Genomic DNA, 18100 nt, shown 5'->3' on the forward strand with positions numbered 1-18100 from the left:
AAGTTTTATAGTAATGGTTCAAAGAGGGCATGATCAGTTTGTGGACATTCTCCTGATTGGTTGGTGGTGAGCTAAGTGGGAGTCAGCATCATCAACCTTCTGATTCCAACTGGTCTGGGGTCTACATGCTTGTGGGCAGCACACCATCGTTAACCGTTAACTTCTCCCACCTGGTGGGATTTTCCGTCTCTGCATAACAGCTCAAAGACGTTGTGTGTATCCCTTGATGAGGAACCAGGACCTTGTCCCAAGGCTGCACTATTGTTTCTCTTGACTGTTTCTCCCTTGTCTCGCATCCCCTCCCTCCCTCCCCTGATGAACAACTGCCTGAATCTGCTCCTTGGAACTCTGGGAAGGTCATGGAGGCTGAATGAAGCCTGTTCCCTGTAATCAAAGAAATGGGGGAGACAGAAAGGCTTTTGTGCCCAGGAGCCCCACAGGGCCCTGCTCGGTATCACTATCAAAGAGAGAAACTATATAATTTATGATATTAAGAAACAGAGCCTGCAGTGGTTTATACTTTAGGAAGACCTTTGCCCCACCTGGCTCCTAACAGTATTCTTTGTTCCTTGTGCAATGAGCTCACTGGTATGTAAATATTCTCTAACCTTTCTTCCTTATCTTACTGAGAAGAGGAATAGCCAGCACAGTACTTTGAATTCTTAAAGTACTTATGTCAACAAGGTCCGTTCCTCTGCGTTTCTCATCACATACCTTTATTTGTTGAGTCACTTGCATAACAATGATACTTAAAATTAATAAAAGTTATTTTAAGAAAATGTTACTAAAATAATCTTTTAAAGTTTTAATTTTAATAAGCTTTGAATCAAAGTTTTAAGCTGAAATGTGTTTTTATTTCCATAGAGCCTGTCCCCTCCCACCTTCTCAGGAAGTCTACATTATCTCTCTTATAGCCAAGCCCTCTATCTCCACTGGATCTTTCCCATTGTCTTTTCCACATGCTCAAGGCTCTATCATTTATTTTGTTTTTAATTCCCCAGCTTCATGTTGCCCTCCAGCTACTACTGCCTTTTTGTCTTCACCTTCACAACCAAACTTCTCACTAAAAAGAATTGCTTAGGGCTTCCCTGGTGGTGCAGTGGTTGAGAGTCCGCCTGCCGATGCAGGGCACACGGGTTCGCGCCCGGTCAGGGAAGATCCCACATGCCGCGGAGCGGCTTAGCCCGTGAGCTTAGCCCGCGTGTCCGGAACCTGTGCTCCGCAACGGGAGAGGCCACAGCAGTGAGAGGCCCGCGTAAGAAAGAAAGAAAAGAATTGTTTATATTTCACTCCATCATTTCCCATCCTTTCCCTACCCCACTTAATTCTGGATGCTGCCCCCATCACACCAAAAGTAGTTACATTAATATCATAATGTGCATATTGTGCTCTAGACAGGCAAATCCATCTTACTATTCATGCACATCCCACCAATGCTAACCTGGTATCTGGTCACATCCCATGATTTGGCTACATCTCAAGAGATCCATGGAAAGGAATTTGAATTTTGCCCGTGATTGGAGAGTTCAGCTGTTTACCTGATTAATACTCAGCCTGCTTCATACGACATTAAAACATTTTTGAGGGGTCCAGAAATTGGGGGCGGGGTTGGAATTTGGAGATTATTGTGTAAATTATCAATGCATTGCCTCTCAGTTCTAAATTCACCCTTTTTACCTGCTCTGTGAGCATGCACTAAGTCCTTTCAATATTTTTCCGTTGCCACCTGGAATGATTTAAGCTTTGTCGGTAAGAAGTGCTAGAGGGACATGAGGAAAGGATTCTGGGACTTCCCTGGCAGTCCAGTGGTTGACTGCATACTCCCAATGCAGGGGGCACGGGTTCAATCCCTGGTCGGGGAACTAAGATCCCACATGCGCGTGGCACAGCCAGAAAAAGGAGAAAAGAGGAGAGGATTCTGCTTCCTCATTCCTATGTACCCACTCAACAGACTCTTGCAGAGCCTACGACTTCAGTGTCCTGCTTCTGCAGCCCACTCAGCTTTCCCAGTGTCCAGCTCCTGTGGTGCAGGGGATTTTTTCTGTTGCTGATTCCTGCAGTGCATGGAAGCTGGCAGCAGCCAGCACCCAGTGTTCCCCTCTGGGCAATTTAGTGGTGGAGTGCCTGCAGTGAAATACTTCTTCATGAACAACTTTCCCCAGACCCTACAGGGCAGATTTCCGACAAGTTCCAAAAGCCAGATTTCCAGGAAGATGCAGAATGCAGATTTTCAGCAAGTTCCACGTATATGTCCAGAAGGTAAATTTCAAGATAAACTTCTGGCAAGTTCCAGAGGGTTCCACCACCTCAGCAACACAGGGACTTCTCTGTAAGATTGTCTGTGGGACTTCCTCATTCAGTGACCCATAGCCATGTCCTCTCCAAGGTCTGGATTTCAGCCCTGAAAGTGCTCTTACTGGGCATGTATCTCAGTCATGGGGGTAGTGTCTGCTCCTTATATCTGCTATTCTTAGTCTTTACAGGTCTTTTCACTCCTTACTAGCTTAGTTACTCCAATCCCCTGTTATAGATAATAATTCTTTACAATAAACTTTCTCCATTCAAATCACTGTATGGGAGGCATCCCTGGTGACGCAGTGGTTAAGAATCCGCCTGCCAAAAAAAAAAAAAAAAAGAATCCGCCTGCCAACGCAGGGGACGCAGGTTCGGGCCCTGGTCCGGGAAGACCCCGCATGCCGCGGAGCAAGTAAGCCCGTGCACCACAACTACTGAGCCTGCACTCTAGAGCCCGCGAGCCACAACTATTGAGCCCACGAGCCACAACTACTGAGCCCACGTGCCACAACTGCTGAAGCCAGCGCACCTAGAGCCTGTGCTCTGCAACAAGGGAAGCCACCACAATGAAAAGCTCACGCACCACAGCGAAGACCCAACACAGCCAAAAATTAATTAATTAATTTACAAAAAAACACAAATCACTGTGTGGTTTCTCTCTACTGATTGGACCCAGACTAATGCAACAATTATAACGTTTCCTTTAGTTTCATCAGCCTAGATTATTTTTCCTTCTCCTTAAGTAATTCCTTGGTGAGTTACTTTAGTTCTGACCAGCTAGGGCTATTGCCATGTATCTCTTTGTTATACTGCAATTTTGGACTGCTACTTGATGTTAATTACGATGCGCAGGGGTTAGAATTTCTTCTGTAACATATTAGGTTGTAGAATTCAATGAATGATTTTTTTTTTAATTTATTTTATTTGTTTATTTTTGACTGTGTCGGGTCTTCGTTGCGGCTTGAGTGCGGGCTTTTTCTAGTTGTGGCGAGTGGAGGCTACTCTTCATTGCGGTGCACAGGTTTCTTATTGCAGTGGCTTCTCTTGTTGCAGAGCACAGGCTCTAGGCGCACGGGCTTCAGTAGTTGTAGCACGCAGGCTCAGTAGTTGTGGCTCGCGGGCTCTAGAGTGCAGGCTCAGTAGTTGTGGCACACAGGCTTAGTTGCTCCGTGGCAGGCATGTGGGATCTTCCCAGACCAGGTCTCGAACCCGTGTCCCCTACATTGGCAGGCAGATTCTTAACCACTGCACCACCAGGGAAGTCCAATGAATGATGATTTATTGCTATTTAACATTGGGTTTCCTAGATAAAAGAAATGACTTTATTCCCAGAAGAGATCATGGCCATGCTGATCCTGCCATGAGGACAAAAGGAAAAAATGAAATTATTACAAAGTACTGAATGTTGAGCATCTTTAGAAAGTGATTTATAATATATTTTATTAGTAAATTGTGAAGATTTACTTTTGTGATTGGTTTGTGTGATATAGCAAGTTCTAAGAAGCTGATAGTAGACAAAATTCCCCTTCCTAAATCCTTCCTTTTTAATACTTTCCCCACCCTTCCCAGGCTCAATAACCCACACCCCTCAGGCAACAAACAGTCTAGTCCAAGGAAAACAAAAAAACTGATTGTCAATAAATTAATCTCTGTGACTATGAGGGACTTAATCCAAGTATGAGATTCTCAAAATAAAACTTGTGAGCATGAAGCAATGAGAATGTTATGGTAGGTTTTCTTGCATCCATGGGGAAGATTTCTTTAGATAAGGGACCCTCCTTGTGCTTTTAAAATCACAATTGCAGTCATTCCAGGAGAACCTTCTTTTACCCCATATCTTCTTTCAACTATCACCCTATTTTTTTTCTTCCCTTCCCAACTTAGCTTCTTTAAAGGCCAATCTATAAGACAAGATAATATATTTGAGATATTAACCCATTTTTTTTCTTGGTATTTTCTCCTTCTATAGCTTGCCACTTTCCCAGATCTTGCTTCCTATCAAATCTATTAAGTTTGTTGCCTTGGGGAGGGATAGAGAAGGAAAATCTTTCTGCCATTTGTTTTCAAAATTTCAAGCCTTCAAATGGGGAGAGAACTTAGGCCACAGAGAAAATGACTTGAAGAGGAGCAAGGGGCAGGGAGATGAAGATGGAGGGAGAACAGGGGGCATTGTCCTCCCCAACTCTAGAAATAGGTTTCTCTGGGCTGGAGAAAGGTGGAAGGGTATATCTAGGTGGACAAAACCACCCAGTCTGTTTAACCTTCCTGAGTCTCCAAATATCCCCTCCCCTATCTTTGTACTGAGTAATCTTCCAAAATCCTGACAAAACTGAAAGTGGGGGATTCAAAATAGAAATTGAATTGGTGGAATGTATCAATATGAAAACAGAGGGAAGGGGGCAGGGCACCTTTGAAAGAATGACATAGCCAGAGGACATGACATAAACTGATTAGAACCAAATGGGTCCAAGATAGCGGACAAGTGACTTCCACTAGACCTTGAGCCTCAGCATATGCTCATTGTAACACATCAGCAAGCTAAATGACACATCAAGTTCCACATCATTGGAACTTGCACCATGACAGTTCCAAGGCTGACCATAACGTTCAAAGAGTGATTCTTATGATCAAAAAAGTGATCCAGTTCCTGGAAATCCCGCCCCTTCCCAAAATAGCTGGAATACTCCTCCCACTCATTAGCCTATGCAATTACCCACCCCTATAAAAACTGACAACCCCATACCCTGATGCTGCTCTCACCTTCTGAGATGGCCCACACTCTGTCTGTGGAGTGTGTTTCTCTCTAAATATATCCACTTCTTACCTATCACTTTGACTCTCACTGAATTCTTTCTGTGATGAGACATCAAGAACCTGAGCTCCACTAAGTCCCAAAGCCAGGTGTGTGATCTCAGTTGGAAGACCACGGGTTTTGGCCGGGTTCGAGTCCTGGCTGCATGGATTCGAGTCCCAATCTGAGTTAGGGTGGGTTTGAGTCCCAACACATGGGTTCAAGTCCCAATCTGAGGTGCACAGTTTCAAACACATTTTTTTACAGACTTGAGTTTTGAGCTAATATTTATACTCTATGTGTTCATTAACCCTGCATGCCCAACTTCTTCACTGACCATTCATTCCTCACACCATGGAGTATGCTCAAACCCTACCAGTCCACTGAAACTTCTCATGATAAGCTCATCCATAACCCTAAGATTTCCCAGCCTAATTTTCAATTCTCAGAACTTTTCAATCAAGAGGTTGATATTCTTTTTTTTTTTTTGGTTGATATTCTTGATATTACTGTTCACTCCTTCCTTCTTAAAACTTTTCCTTACCTCTCCTCTACGACAGGATTGCATCCTCATCTTTCTTTTCCTTCTCTGAACGTTCCTTCTCAATTTCATTTGCAGGCTTCTCATTTCGCAGTTGCCTCCTTAAATACTGATCTTTCCCTGAGTCTAGCCTTCTGTCCCTTGAGCTTTAAATTATTTCCTATTATTAGTACTTATTTTCAACTGCCAAATATACTAATACTTTTATCAATGGCTACCAGATCGATATCCCAGTCCAGGCTTTCCTCCTGGCATTAGTTCCATATAGACGTTGACACTCGGATGTCACACAAACACCTTAAACTCAATGTTCTTATTTTTTGATTCATTTAAAAAAATTTTTTTGGCCATGCCATGTGGCATGCAGGATCTTAGTTCCAGACCAGGGATTGACCCTGTGCCCCCTGCAGTGGAAGCATCAGGAAAAGGAATTCCCTTAAACTCAGTGTTTCTTAAAGTGAATTTGTAATCCTTTCCTCACTTCACCCCACCTTCCCCTTTATTCACATTCCGTACCAATCAAGGTCCTGGCAGGAAACAGATAATACGCTCAAGAAGTCACTGAAGAGAGTTTAGTGAAGGGTTTAAGAGATTATTCAATAAGGGTTCTCTAGCAACAGAAGCTGTTATCCCTGCTATGCCCTCAAGGGGCCGGAGGAGAGAGATGTTACCTGCCTGTGGAGGAAGAGCTGCCTAACAGAAGCTGTGGCCATATCCAACCTGATTTGATTTCAGGTTGGTTTTTTTTTTCAGGCAGGGACCACAAGTTTATTAGGGGTCTGTACACACACACTGACAGTATCACACAATGACAGCACAGTTACTCAGTACACACAAAGGTGGCCTCTAAGGGCATCTGGGGCCTGGAGGCAGTAGGGTGCGGTCTCCTCTCTTGAGACCCAGACCTAGCTGGGCGCCTTCCTCCTGCGCACTTGAGGAGGGGCTGTCAGAGATGGTCCCCAGGCATGGACTCCAGGGACTGCAGCCTCAGCCGCCGTTTCGGCACCTTCATCTGGCTGGTCTCACAGATCTTGCTAGTCACCAATGTCAAGTCTGTCACCAAATAAACCTTGGATGTAAAAGCAGACAATTCACAAACATTGTTGCAATATTTGTTTAAGATCTCCACAAAGTGGTAGATAGCCGGGTTGTTGTCATGGACATCCACCCAGATGCAGAAGTAGAGACTGGCATAGTTTCAGTAAACGATGTTAAAGTTCCAGAACTCCACAAAGTTGGTGTTTTGGCATCTCCAACAGTGACTCTGGTGGCGTGCACCTCTTCTATCAACTTTGGTTTCTCATTGTCATCAAACTGCATGTACCACTCGACCAGATGTGTCTTGCCCACCAGGATCTGGATGGGGATGAAGCGGATCATAGAGACCCCATGAAACCAGAGGTCAAAGTTCCCAGGTGATTCAGTCCACAAAGGTCAGTTTTCTGGGGCACAAAGCAGTGGCTAAAGGGTGGAGAATAGCTTGGTGGGGCACTTGGAGAATCACCAGCACATCATGCCAGTGAATGGCATCGCAACCATCCAGGCTCTCTAGCCAGAAACCTGGGAGTTTTTCTCAATTTTTCTCTCTTACTTGCTCTGTGATATCCAACCAGTCACCAAATCCTGTACATGTTACTTTCTGAATGTTTCTCACATTTATACCTTCCTTGCCGTTCCCTACCTGTGTGCCAGCTCAGGTCTCTTCTTACCTTGATAAATGCACACATCTCCATTGAGTCTCTCAGCTTCTGGCTTCAAACCATCCTTTCACATCAAGTTAAAATGAGGTCATCCTGGATTAGAGTGGGCCTTAATCCAATGACTGATGCCCTTATAAGAAGAGGGAAAGTTGGACACAGACACAGACACAACAAGAACACCATGTGCCAATGGAGGCAGACATGGGAGTGATGTATCTACAAGCCCAGGAATGCCAGGAATTCTTGGCAAACCACTAAAAGCAACAGAAGAGGCAAGGAAGCAATCTTTTCTAGAGCATTCAGAAAGAGCATGGCCTTGGTAACATCCTGATTTTGGAATTCTAGCCTCCAGAAATGTAAGAGTAAATGTCTGTTGTTTTAAGTCACTTAGTTTGTAGTGATTTATTACAGCAGCTCTAGGAAACTCAACATTCCTCTTCCCCCAATGGTAATATTTAATTTAACAATATCAAAGCAAGGAAACTGACATTAGCACAATACTGTTTAACTAGACTACAGGCCTCATTCAGATTTCATCCCAGATTTTTTTTTTTTTTTGGTCGAACCTCGCGGCTTGCGGGATCTTAGTTCCCAAACCGGGGATTGAACCCGCACCCATAGCAGTGAAAGCACAGAGTCCTAACCACTGGACCGCCAGGGAATTCCCCTGAGATTGATTTTTAATCATAGAGAAGTGTGCATGTTTGCATACTCACACACACGTAACACACTTTCATTGCTTTTAAATTCTTCAGTTTTCAGTTTAAAGTTTACCAATTGATAACATATGACAGACAAAGGATTTTTATATAAGCATACCCTCAAATCAAGAAAAAGATTATCCAATGGAGAAAACAAGGTAAAAATGTAAATGGGCAATTCATAGAGGGTAAAATATAAAGAGCCAATGAACACACAAAAGGTGCTGAGGTTTACTATGATCAAGGAAATATAAACTAAAATCACAACGAAATATTTTTCACTATTAAATTGTCACAAATGTAGAAAACAGTTAAGAGAGACAGATACTCATACTCTGTTAGAGAGGTGGGATGTAAATTGGTACAAAAGTTTTTAGAAGGCAATTTGGCAATATCTATAAATTTTAAGATGCTTGTACAATTTGACCCAGCAATTGCACTTCTAGGACTCTTGGAAATACTTATACATATGCACAAAGAAAATGTCTAAGAGGACATTTATTGAAATATTGTTTTAATTAGGGAAAAATCAGACAACCTGAATGTTTATCAATAGGGGAATGATTAGATTAATTGCGATTGCCCTTATTACTCAGCCATTAACAGAATGAAATGGACAATCATATACTGATAAGTGAATGAAGAAAATAATAAAACAATGATACCAGAGAAGCTGTGTTTAATGAGCATAAGCACCATCTGGATTCATAATCCTGGCTCCACCCCTTACTATGTCTGGGAACTGGGATAGTTTAAATATACTTAACCTTGGAACTTTAGTTTCCTCAAAGGGAAATAAAAATAATAATGTTAGTCTCTATATCATAGGGTCATTGGGGTCGCTGTGGGCATTAAATTAGTTAATTCATATAAACATATATTAAAGTGGTATCTGGTACATGGCAATTGTCAGTAAATGTTATTATTGTTTATGTAAAAAAGTCTGTGTATGTTATCAATACTTTAGATAGATGGAGAGATAGATAGATAGACAGATACGTACATACATATTAAATTGTGACTTCCTCTGGGAAGGAGTGTAACTTTCACCTTTAATAACACCGACTTCTATATCAGTTGCAGAAGCAGTTGGCTTTTGTTACTCTTCTTCAGCATTCAATATCTGAACCACCTTGCTATTTCTGGAGAATCCCCCACCTAATGAAGCAGGCTAAGCATTCGACTATAGAAACTGAAATGTAAGATTCGTGCTTTCTCAGACTCCCTTGTGGTCAGGGCATGGGCTACCCCAGTCAGGTGCTTACAAAATCCATTCTGGCCCAGGAGAGGCAGCAGTTCAATGGCAGCTATATTCTGTCTCCAGAGGAAGACAAGGCAGCCGTTGCAGCATCAGTGGCAGAAAAAGTTGTGAGGTCGATGGGGACAGAGTGAGGAGTTCACAGGATGTGTGGGGTAGTATGATTTTCAAGCTGTCCCCAAATCTGTGAGCTACCCATTACCTTTTTAATAAAAACCTTTTTCCTAAATTAGCCAGAGTTGGTTTCTTTACTAGAAACTAAGAACGCTGACTGATGAAGTATATTTGAGTGTGTGTGATTTTTTTTTTTTAATAAATTTACTTATTTATTTGTTTTTGGCTGTGTTGGGTCTTCGTTGCTGTGCGCGGGCTTTCTCTAGTTGCAGCCAGCGGGGGCTACTCTTCGTCGTGCTGCATGGGCTTCTCACTGCGGTGGCTTCTCTCGTTGCGGAGCATGGGCTCTAGGCGTGTTAGCTTCAGTAGTTGTGGCTCACGGGCTTAGTTGCTCCGTGGTGTGTGGGAATCTTCCTGGGCCAGGGATCGAACCCGTGTCCCCTGCATTGGCAGGTGGATTCTCAACCAATGCACCACCAGGGAAGCCCGTGTGTGATTTTTTAAATTGAGATATAGTTGATATAAGATTATATTAATTTCAGGTGTTGGTGGAATATATCTTTGGAATTTAAATCCTTCCTAACTTTTTATTATGAACAATTTCAAACATATAATAAAGTTAAAAGAATACTAAAATGAACACTTGCATATCATTCACCCAGATCCAACAATTTGTAATGTTTTGGTATATTTGCTTTATCTGTGTATGTGTGTGTATATATGTATTTTTTTTGCTGAATATTTAAAAGTTAGTTGCAAGCATCTAGGAAAATGAATAATAATTCCACAGTATCCTCATGTATCTGGCCACAGTCAAATTTCCCCAAATGTCCCCAAAATGCCTTTTTCACCTGTTTTTTTTTCAAGCCAAAGCCTAATACAGTACATTGTATTTGATTATGTCTGTTCAGATTTTTTAAATGTAATTTAAAAAATATAAGGGAATATTATCGGCTTTGGTCCTTCTTTTATTGGTTTCTACCTAATGATTGAGAAGATAAATACAGGAACTAACAATGATTAAACATTAATCTCAGGTCAAGCTTATGTGACGTACTAGACATAACAGTATGAATAGGACTAGGTTCCTGACCTCAAAGACACAAGCCCTTTGGGTTTCTCCAAATGCATACAAGTAGTTGGTCTCTGTTTTAATCAGCTTAAGGAACAGATAGAAACAGGGGATGTCAGAGTTTATCATTTCCTAGGCTCAGAGCTACATTATGAAATGCGAGAGCTGAGCAGGGCTGGTTGCACGCGTCCAATAATTTATCTTCTGCTACTTTCTGAGTCTTGTACAAACCTCAGCATAGCAATCAAGAGCTGTCACAGGCTGATTCGAATCTAACTTTCCGGCCTCAACTCTCACCACTTCTTCTTACAGGACTCAAACTGGACCCACAATTTCTAGAATACATTTCATGTTTTCCCATTTGTACATTTAACAGAAATGCTTTCTCTCACATGTCTATCTTCAAATTCCCACCTACAGTGCAAGGCCCAAAGTATATGCCGCACAGTGGCTGAAAATATTTTAGAGTCTACTAACTAGAAGAAAGTTTTTTTCGTCTGTGCTTTTGCTTGTATATCACTTATTTTGCTTATCAAGTTTTGTTTTATATTGTCCTATTGTGCTTTTCTCCCTACTCAGTAAACTCACTGAAGGCAAGAACTTTCATTATTTTAGTTCTTTTCCATGCTACCTGTCACAAAGTAATCAATTTTTGCAGATTTGATTAAAATTAATCATATATCTTTGAGAGTGATTCTATCAAAACACCAGGCATTAAAAGGAATTCTAGTGAAAATAAGATGCAAATCATTGATTTTATATATCTGGGCTTCCTCCATCAAACATCACGTCCTGGGGGAGGCCTTCTGAGATCCTTTCTAAATAAGGTGTATTCACCCTATTATAATCTTTAAGCACCATATACCTTTTCTTTATCCACATTTTGTAAGTTTCTTTTTGTGATATCTCACTAACATCTTTCTCCATCACTAAGTAGAAAGTTCTGTGAGGTAAAGCATCCTCTTTAATCATTATCATAGCAAAATGCCTGGCATTTTATAAATATTTGTTGAATGAATGGATGGACAGATATTGTATTATCATGATGCCTAAAAATCAAAAGTTTATAAAGGACAATACTAATAACAATGTAAGAAATAGTCCCAGGAAAGTGACCAGATCCTTAAGCAACAAAATAACTGCTGTATATCATGTTCTATGCAATGTGCCATTTTTGGATGACCATAATTTTTTTAAATTACATGTGAATTCATTTACTAGAAAATCAGTTTGCTATTTTTATAAACCTGTTGCTACTTATTCTAAGAATAGTGGGCAGTTTAAAAATACATTTTTCATATATATGTATGTATATTATATATGTGGTGTATATATATATGTAATATTATGCATACACACATAGCCTTCTTTAATTGGTTTATTAAAAACTATTTTTTAAATAGATCTTTTTTAGAGTATAATTACTTCACAATACAGTGTTAGTTTCTGTTGCACACCAAAGTGAATCAGTCATATGCATACATATGTCCCCATATCCCCTCCTTTTTGCGTCTCCCTCCGTCCCACCCTCCCTATCCCACCCCTCTAGGTCATCAAAAAGCACTGAGCTGATCTCCCTGTGCCATGCTGCTCCATCCCACTAAAAAGCTATTTTTAATTTTGTAAGAAAATTGCCTTGTAGCCTAGATCAATGATTGACACTGTGTCTTGTCTGAAGAAAGTAAGGTAAAGATTTAGCAATTACCTGGTTCATGTGATAAAGGCACTTTCATTGACAATATAAACCAAAAAACAAATGTATCTAAATGACCAGCCTATTTACATTGATCATATCAATCAATTTATAAATCTTCATCTTCATTATGAAGAAAGTAAGCCTAGTTATAGATTTTTCTTGTCTAAAACTTATCATTAAAAATAATGAAGAAATTTCCTTTTCAGAGCACTTTTAATATTCTCCACAAGAGTCTGACACCGTAGAGTGCAGTACGAGCATTGTCTTTGTCACACAGCTAAGGTCACATGTTGTTAACATTCCTTATCAAGGGAAAAGTCTTAATGTGTGTTTTTGATTTTCATTTCTGACACTTAATTAGAATTAATGAAGTTACCCCATTTATAGATTGCAAGAGCTGCCAGGAGTCCTGAAACTGCTAGAAAGAGTGATGAAATCAGCGACTTTTCTCACATGAGGCAAGTGTTATCAGACACATTAATCCCACATATGTAGTTGAGAGTTTGTGTGCCTCCCTGTATGTGGAGAAGAGTCCAAGTGAATCTAAGGCATGATCATTGGCAGTTTTATACAACACAATGGGTATGAAGAAAAATGTTTATAAAAGAACACATTTGAATCCCTGGTACCTCTCGGTGGGATCACCACCTTGTCAAACAGTAAAGGAATGTTTAGATACAAATAAATTATTCTTTCCTTGAATGAAGTCTCCTCTCTGGTGCATAATTACTAGATGTGTACTTGGGAGTTCCAAGTTTGAGTGTTTCATTTCTCACTTATGGGATTCAGCTCACCTCTTGGCGCCAATGATGCAGTAAACAACAGCTTCCAGATGCCCAAAGTATACTCCTGACAGCAGCCAGCAGATGTCTATGTGGATGACAGACATAGTGCCTTCACACACAGCTCCATCCTGGGCGGGCTGGCTTCATTTACGCACTTATTTGATAGCCGATACATATAAAAGAAGTCATGTCGTTTATAGCTAAGATTTGAGGCATTTTAATAAGCAGCCATGAACACACCACCCAAACTTAAGAACTAAACATTATTGGGGGTTTTTTGCATCTACTTACATGTTCTTCTCCTACCTCGCCTCTGCCTCTTTTTCAGTGGTAGCCACAATCTTCAATTTTTGTGTTTATTTTTCCAATACTTAAAAAGTAGTTGTGGCACGTATGTATATATCTTTAAACTTTGTACTGTTTCATTTTCCTTGTTTTGTGCTTTATTAAAATATCATATTGAATTAGTCTTCTGCCACTTCATTTGTTTTTTTTTTTTAACCCAAAGCTATGTTTCTACGATTTATCTGTGTTGCTGCTTGATGATAGCAAAACGTATGAATTCACTCTAAAGTCCTTGGATGTTTGGGTTGCTTAGTGGGTTTTTATTTTAATTTTTTTGCCATTATGAGCAATGCTGCTGCAAATGTGTCACCTGGTGAACAGTTACAAGTTCTCTACGAATAAGGTCTAGGAATGCAGGGGTGGAGGTCGGCATTGCTGAGCCTCAGAGGATGAGCAAGTTCAATTTTAGAAGCTAGTACCAAGCTTTTTCGAAGTGATTGTATCAATTCACACTCCCACCAGTGGCATGTAGCTGTGGATCTAGAAGGAATTGAAGAAGGTAGAGAGAAGGTGGAAAGTCTCGTACTGAGCCATGAAGACCCTGAAATTTGTAGAGATGATCCTTGCAAAAGCATTTCCTGTGAGACTCAAGTATATAACATGTACATTTACTTATTGAATTAATATTTTTAATTTCTCCTATGTGCCAGGTACTTTATCTAGGCCTGAATGAAACAGACAAGATCCTTGCCCCTGTGGAGCTTATATTCTGGTGGTGGGGCGGGGACAAACAATAAACAAATGCATATATAATACATAGTATCAGGAAGTGAAGACCAGCTTTGGGGTCATATAGGCCAGTGCTCAGTTCTGTTCTCTACACCGTACCAGACACCTGACCTCTCTGAGCTTCAGTTTCATGTTTTAGAAATAAGAATTGGTATCTTGCAGGGTTATTGTGAGAATGAAGAGCTGGTGTATAAAGGTTCCCAGTTCAGTGCTGAGCAGAAATGTTGGTATTCTCTCCTGCCTGGCCACTTTGAGGAGTGTCTGAGAGCAAAAAATTCAAGGACCTCAGGAGTGGGGCAATCTCATCTCCTAGATGGCTCCTTCTGGAGGCTGGGCAAACAGACCAATACTCCCCACAAATGCAAACAGAAGCTTGTGCATCTCTGCCGGCCAGCACCAGCCTGTTCATTTTCTCCTGATAACCTCTGATCACCTTCTTTCACTTACTTTAACTGGCTGTGAGACATGGTATTGAGTTCTATTGTTTCCAGCCACACTATTACTCCTTGCTATTTTTCAGACACTCCAGATAACCGCATTTAAAAAATGATTTTAACAAACCAGTTAATAAAAATATATATGAGCCCATATGGGGAAGTTGAACACTAATGAATATCAGATGATATCAAGGAATTGTTGATAATTTTTATGTGATAATGATATAGTGTCAAGTCAAAGAAAAGTATTTGTACCTTTGTAAATACATACTGAATATTTATCTGATGTCTTGCATTTGCTTTCAAATAATCCAATAGGCGGGGGGAGGCTGGTGAATTGGCTGGAAGTATAGAAGCAGAGTGATGGATCCATGGGGTTCATTATACAATTCCATCTACTTTTGTATATGTTTAAATGTTTCCATAATAAAAAGTAAAAACTGAGGTAAATGTACCTCTGCCTCAGAATATGCTTTGCACGTGCTGTTACCTCTGCCAGGAATGTTGTTCTTCCAGACAGCCACATAGCATACTTCCTTGATCTATGCTAGTCTCTGCTCAAATGTCATCTCCTTAGAAGTGCTTTCTCTGACTACTTTACACAAGACAGCATCCCTCTTCTCTTGCTTTACTTTCCTAGCCCTTTATCCTCCTATGTTTTTCTTCAGAGTACTTCTCACTAACTGGTATTTGCCATATATATATATTTTTATAATTTGGCGGAACCGGGTCTTAGTTGCAGCATGCAGGATCTTCTTTGCGGCATGTGGGCTCTTAGCTGCGGCATGTGGGATCAAGTTTCCCAACCAGGGATCGAACCCGGGCCCCCTGCAGTGGGAGCGTGCAGTCCTAACTGCTGGACCACCAGGGAAGTCCCTGCCATATTTTCTTTTGTAAAAATGTAGGCTCTATTAGGACAGGGACTCTGTTTCATTTATTGCAATGTCTCCATGCCTGGAACAGCACCTGGCATGTAAGAGAAACACCAGAGATAACCAATGAATGAATGTACATGTTACACAGCTTACAGTCCCCATCAAAGCCAGATTAGAATTCTTGCTATGCAGAGTTCCTTTATATACTACCAATTGATCCTCTGTCCAGAGTTCTACTCCTGTGTTTAAGGGTGGGAGAAAGCACTTGGTAAATGCTAAGGTGCTATATAGGTTTGTTATCATCATTCCCAATACAGTTTGGAGGCACTAAAAAGGAATTATTAGATCACTATGCTGAAGTCACCAGGTCTGCAATGTCTTGAAAATCTTCTGCCGTAGAAATCAGCTCTTATCAAGGTAACTGCTTACAGGCAAATGTATTCTGGCTAATTTAACCCTTAGAAACAGACCATTAGGATATTCTACAACTGGACACTGGAGTCTCCTTTTGCGGAAGATATTTAATCACTCCATGCTTTGAAGAGCATAATTTTGGATTGCTTTTCTAATAGCAGTGAATTTACTCTGGGCTCCTTACAGCTGTAGAGCCTTCTCAGGACCAGGTGTGCACATTCACACTGACCCTGGCCACTGTCCATGGAACTGAGAAACCCAGGGTCCAGGCTTCATTCCCCAAATCACAGAGACTTGCAGGATCCATGCCCCTAGTTCTCTTTCCTTTACCCTATTTATCGGACACTCTTAGCAGCCTTTGACTTCTCGCTCTTCCTTGGTTCCCCTCCTGGTTGTTCCCCACACCTCTTTTGGGAGGTTAATAGCAGAGACACTTACTGAGCCAGCAGGCCTTAAAGCTGCCCATTCCACAAAGACCAGCCCACAGGCAGAAGGTAAATGTCACCAGCAAAACTTAGATGTCCTCTTTCTGAAGCAAGAAATTTTGAAAAGCATGAGTTTATTTGAGGATTTCAAATTTAGCATATTTTACTTCAGGAAAATAAATATATTTCTCCAAGATTCTAAGAACAATCGTATTGCAAGCATTATACATAACACATACGTACATGATATCAAAGACCTTTCTTATCCGAACTACATTCATAATGGAAAGTTATATAACTGTTGGGATGATATCTAAAAGGAGAACAAAATTTTAATAGGAGAAATTATTAAATATAGTAAAGTTTGTGTAAATAGTGCTAAATAAGCACTTTCATAATGCTTGTTTAGCATTTGCTTTCAAGAAGATTTTTCTGCCTACCAAATAGATCCAGGATTAGATTCCCACATCTTGTTAAGGCTGACTAATGTGGACTCTGGCTTTTTTTACATGTAAACTTTTATGGGAAAAAGACTGGGATTCTGGGAAAGGTCTCTCCCATGTAATAATGATGCCTTATTTTCAATAGTTTCCATGAGAAAGGAAGCACAGAACCAAAAATGCAGAGAGCATGACAAATGACCAACTTCTGCGCCATGCAAAGGTAAGTCTAGGAGGAGACATGCAAGAGATGACTGAGGGGGCAGGAATGTGATCGCAGAGGCCTTGGAGGAGGCCAGGAGTTCCTCCAGTGCTTTCAATCTCCCTCTAAGACTAAAATGTCACACTTCACATTCAAAATGGAATCATGGGGGACTTCCCTGGTGGTCCAGTGGTTAAGACTCCGTGCTTCCAACGTAGGAGGTGCAGGTTCCATCCCTGGTCTGGGAACTGGGATACTGCATGTTGCACGGCGCGGCCAAAAAAAAAAAAAAAAAAGGAATCATTTTCCACAGGCACTTTGTCTGCAAGCCTTCCTCTTTATCTGCCAGCTAATTCCTACAAAGAATTCTGAGCATGAAGGGCATTCAATGATCAAGAAACATCAAAGGACACAAGAAGCTAATCCACAGAAGGATGGCTGAATAGTAAACAGTTCATCATTCTCAAGATATTTAACATAGAAGTATATTTCGTGCTTCTCTGTCCCTAGCTTAGATGAATTAATGCAAACTGTACAGGTATATCTAATGTATCATGAAATATTTCAGGCATTAAATGTATAAAGAATAATAAACACCCATTTACCCTTAATCCAGTTCAAAGAATAAAATTTTATCATTACAGGTGTAAGCTCCTATGTACCCCTTCAAAGATTGCATTCCCTTTCCTACAACGATAACTACTGTTCTGAATTGAACGTTTAACATCTGGTGTATTTCTTGAAAATTACATTTCATGCCAACCTGTGGACTTACAAACATACTCTTTCAATTCTAAAGCCCTAGGGCACTTTTGACATTGTGCTAAAAATATCTCTTATTGCTCTAATAAGTTAATACTAAAAATATTTTTAGCATCACATGAAGCTTTCTACACTGTATTATTTTAAATAAGTCAATTAATTGATAGTAAATATCTCAAGCCCAAGAATAAATGTAAGAAAACTGAGGACTCTAGATTAAATTTATAGTTTTTATTCTACCTTTATTTAAACTTAAAAAAAAATCAGCCATTCAATAGTAGAAGGAGGTTGGCCAAAGTCCATGACATGTATAATCAACTGACAGTAGCCAGAAAATAATACTTTAAAGGGACTAATAACTAAGGGGTGTACTCTATACTCTTTAAGGTGGATAAAATCTCCAATGAACTCAGCCTTGTGCCTGACACTCCCTGGTTATAATTAGGCATGTTTCAGAGTTGTATGAATGCTTGTTAACTAGAGGGGCATCATTTAATAAATCTCTGCACTGTTATAGT

General features: G+C 40.5%; 1 pseudogene; it reads right to left on the reverse strand.

Moving 5' to 3' along the window:
* Positions 1 to 6447: 6447 nt before the first annotated feature.
* Positions 6448 to 7007, reverse strand: LOC117199809 (AP-2 complex subunit sigma-like; annotated as a pseudogene).
* Positions 7008 to 18100: the final 11093 nt, after the last annotated feature.

This window comes from Orcinus orca, chromosome 9, assembly GCF_937001465.1.
Source record: "Orcinus orca chromosome 9, mOrcOrc1.1, whole genome shotgun sequence".
NCBI classification, from domain to species: Eukaryota; Metazoa; Chordata; class Mammalia; order Artiodactyla; family Delphinidae; genus Orcinus; species Orcinus orca.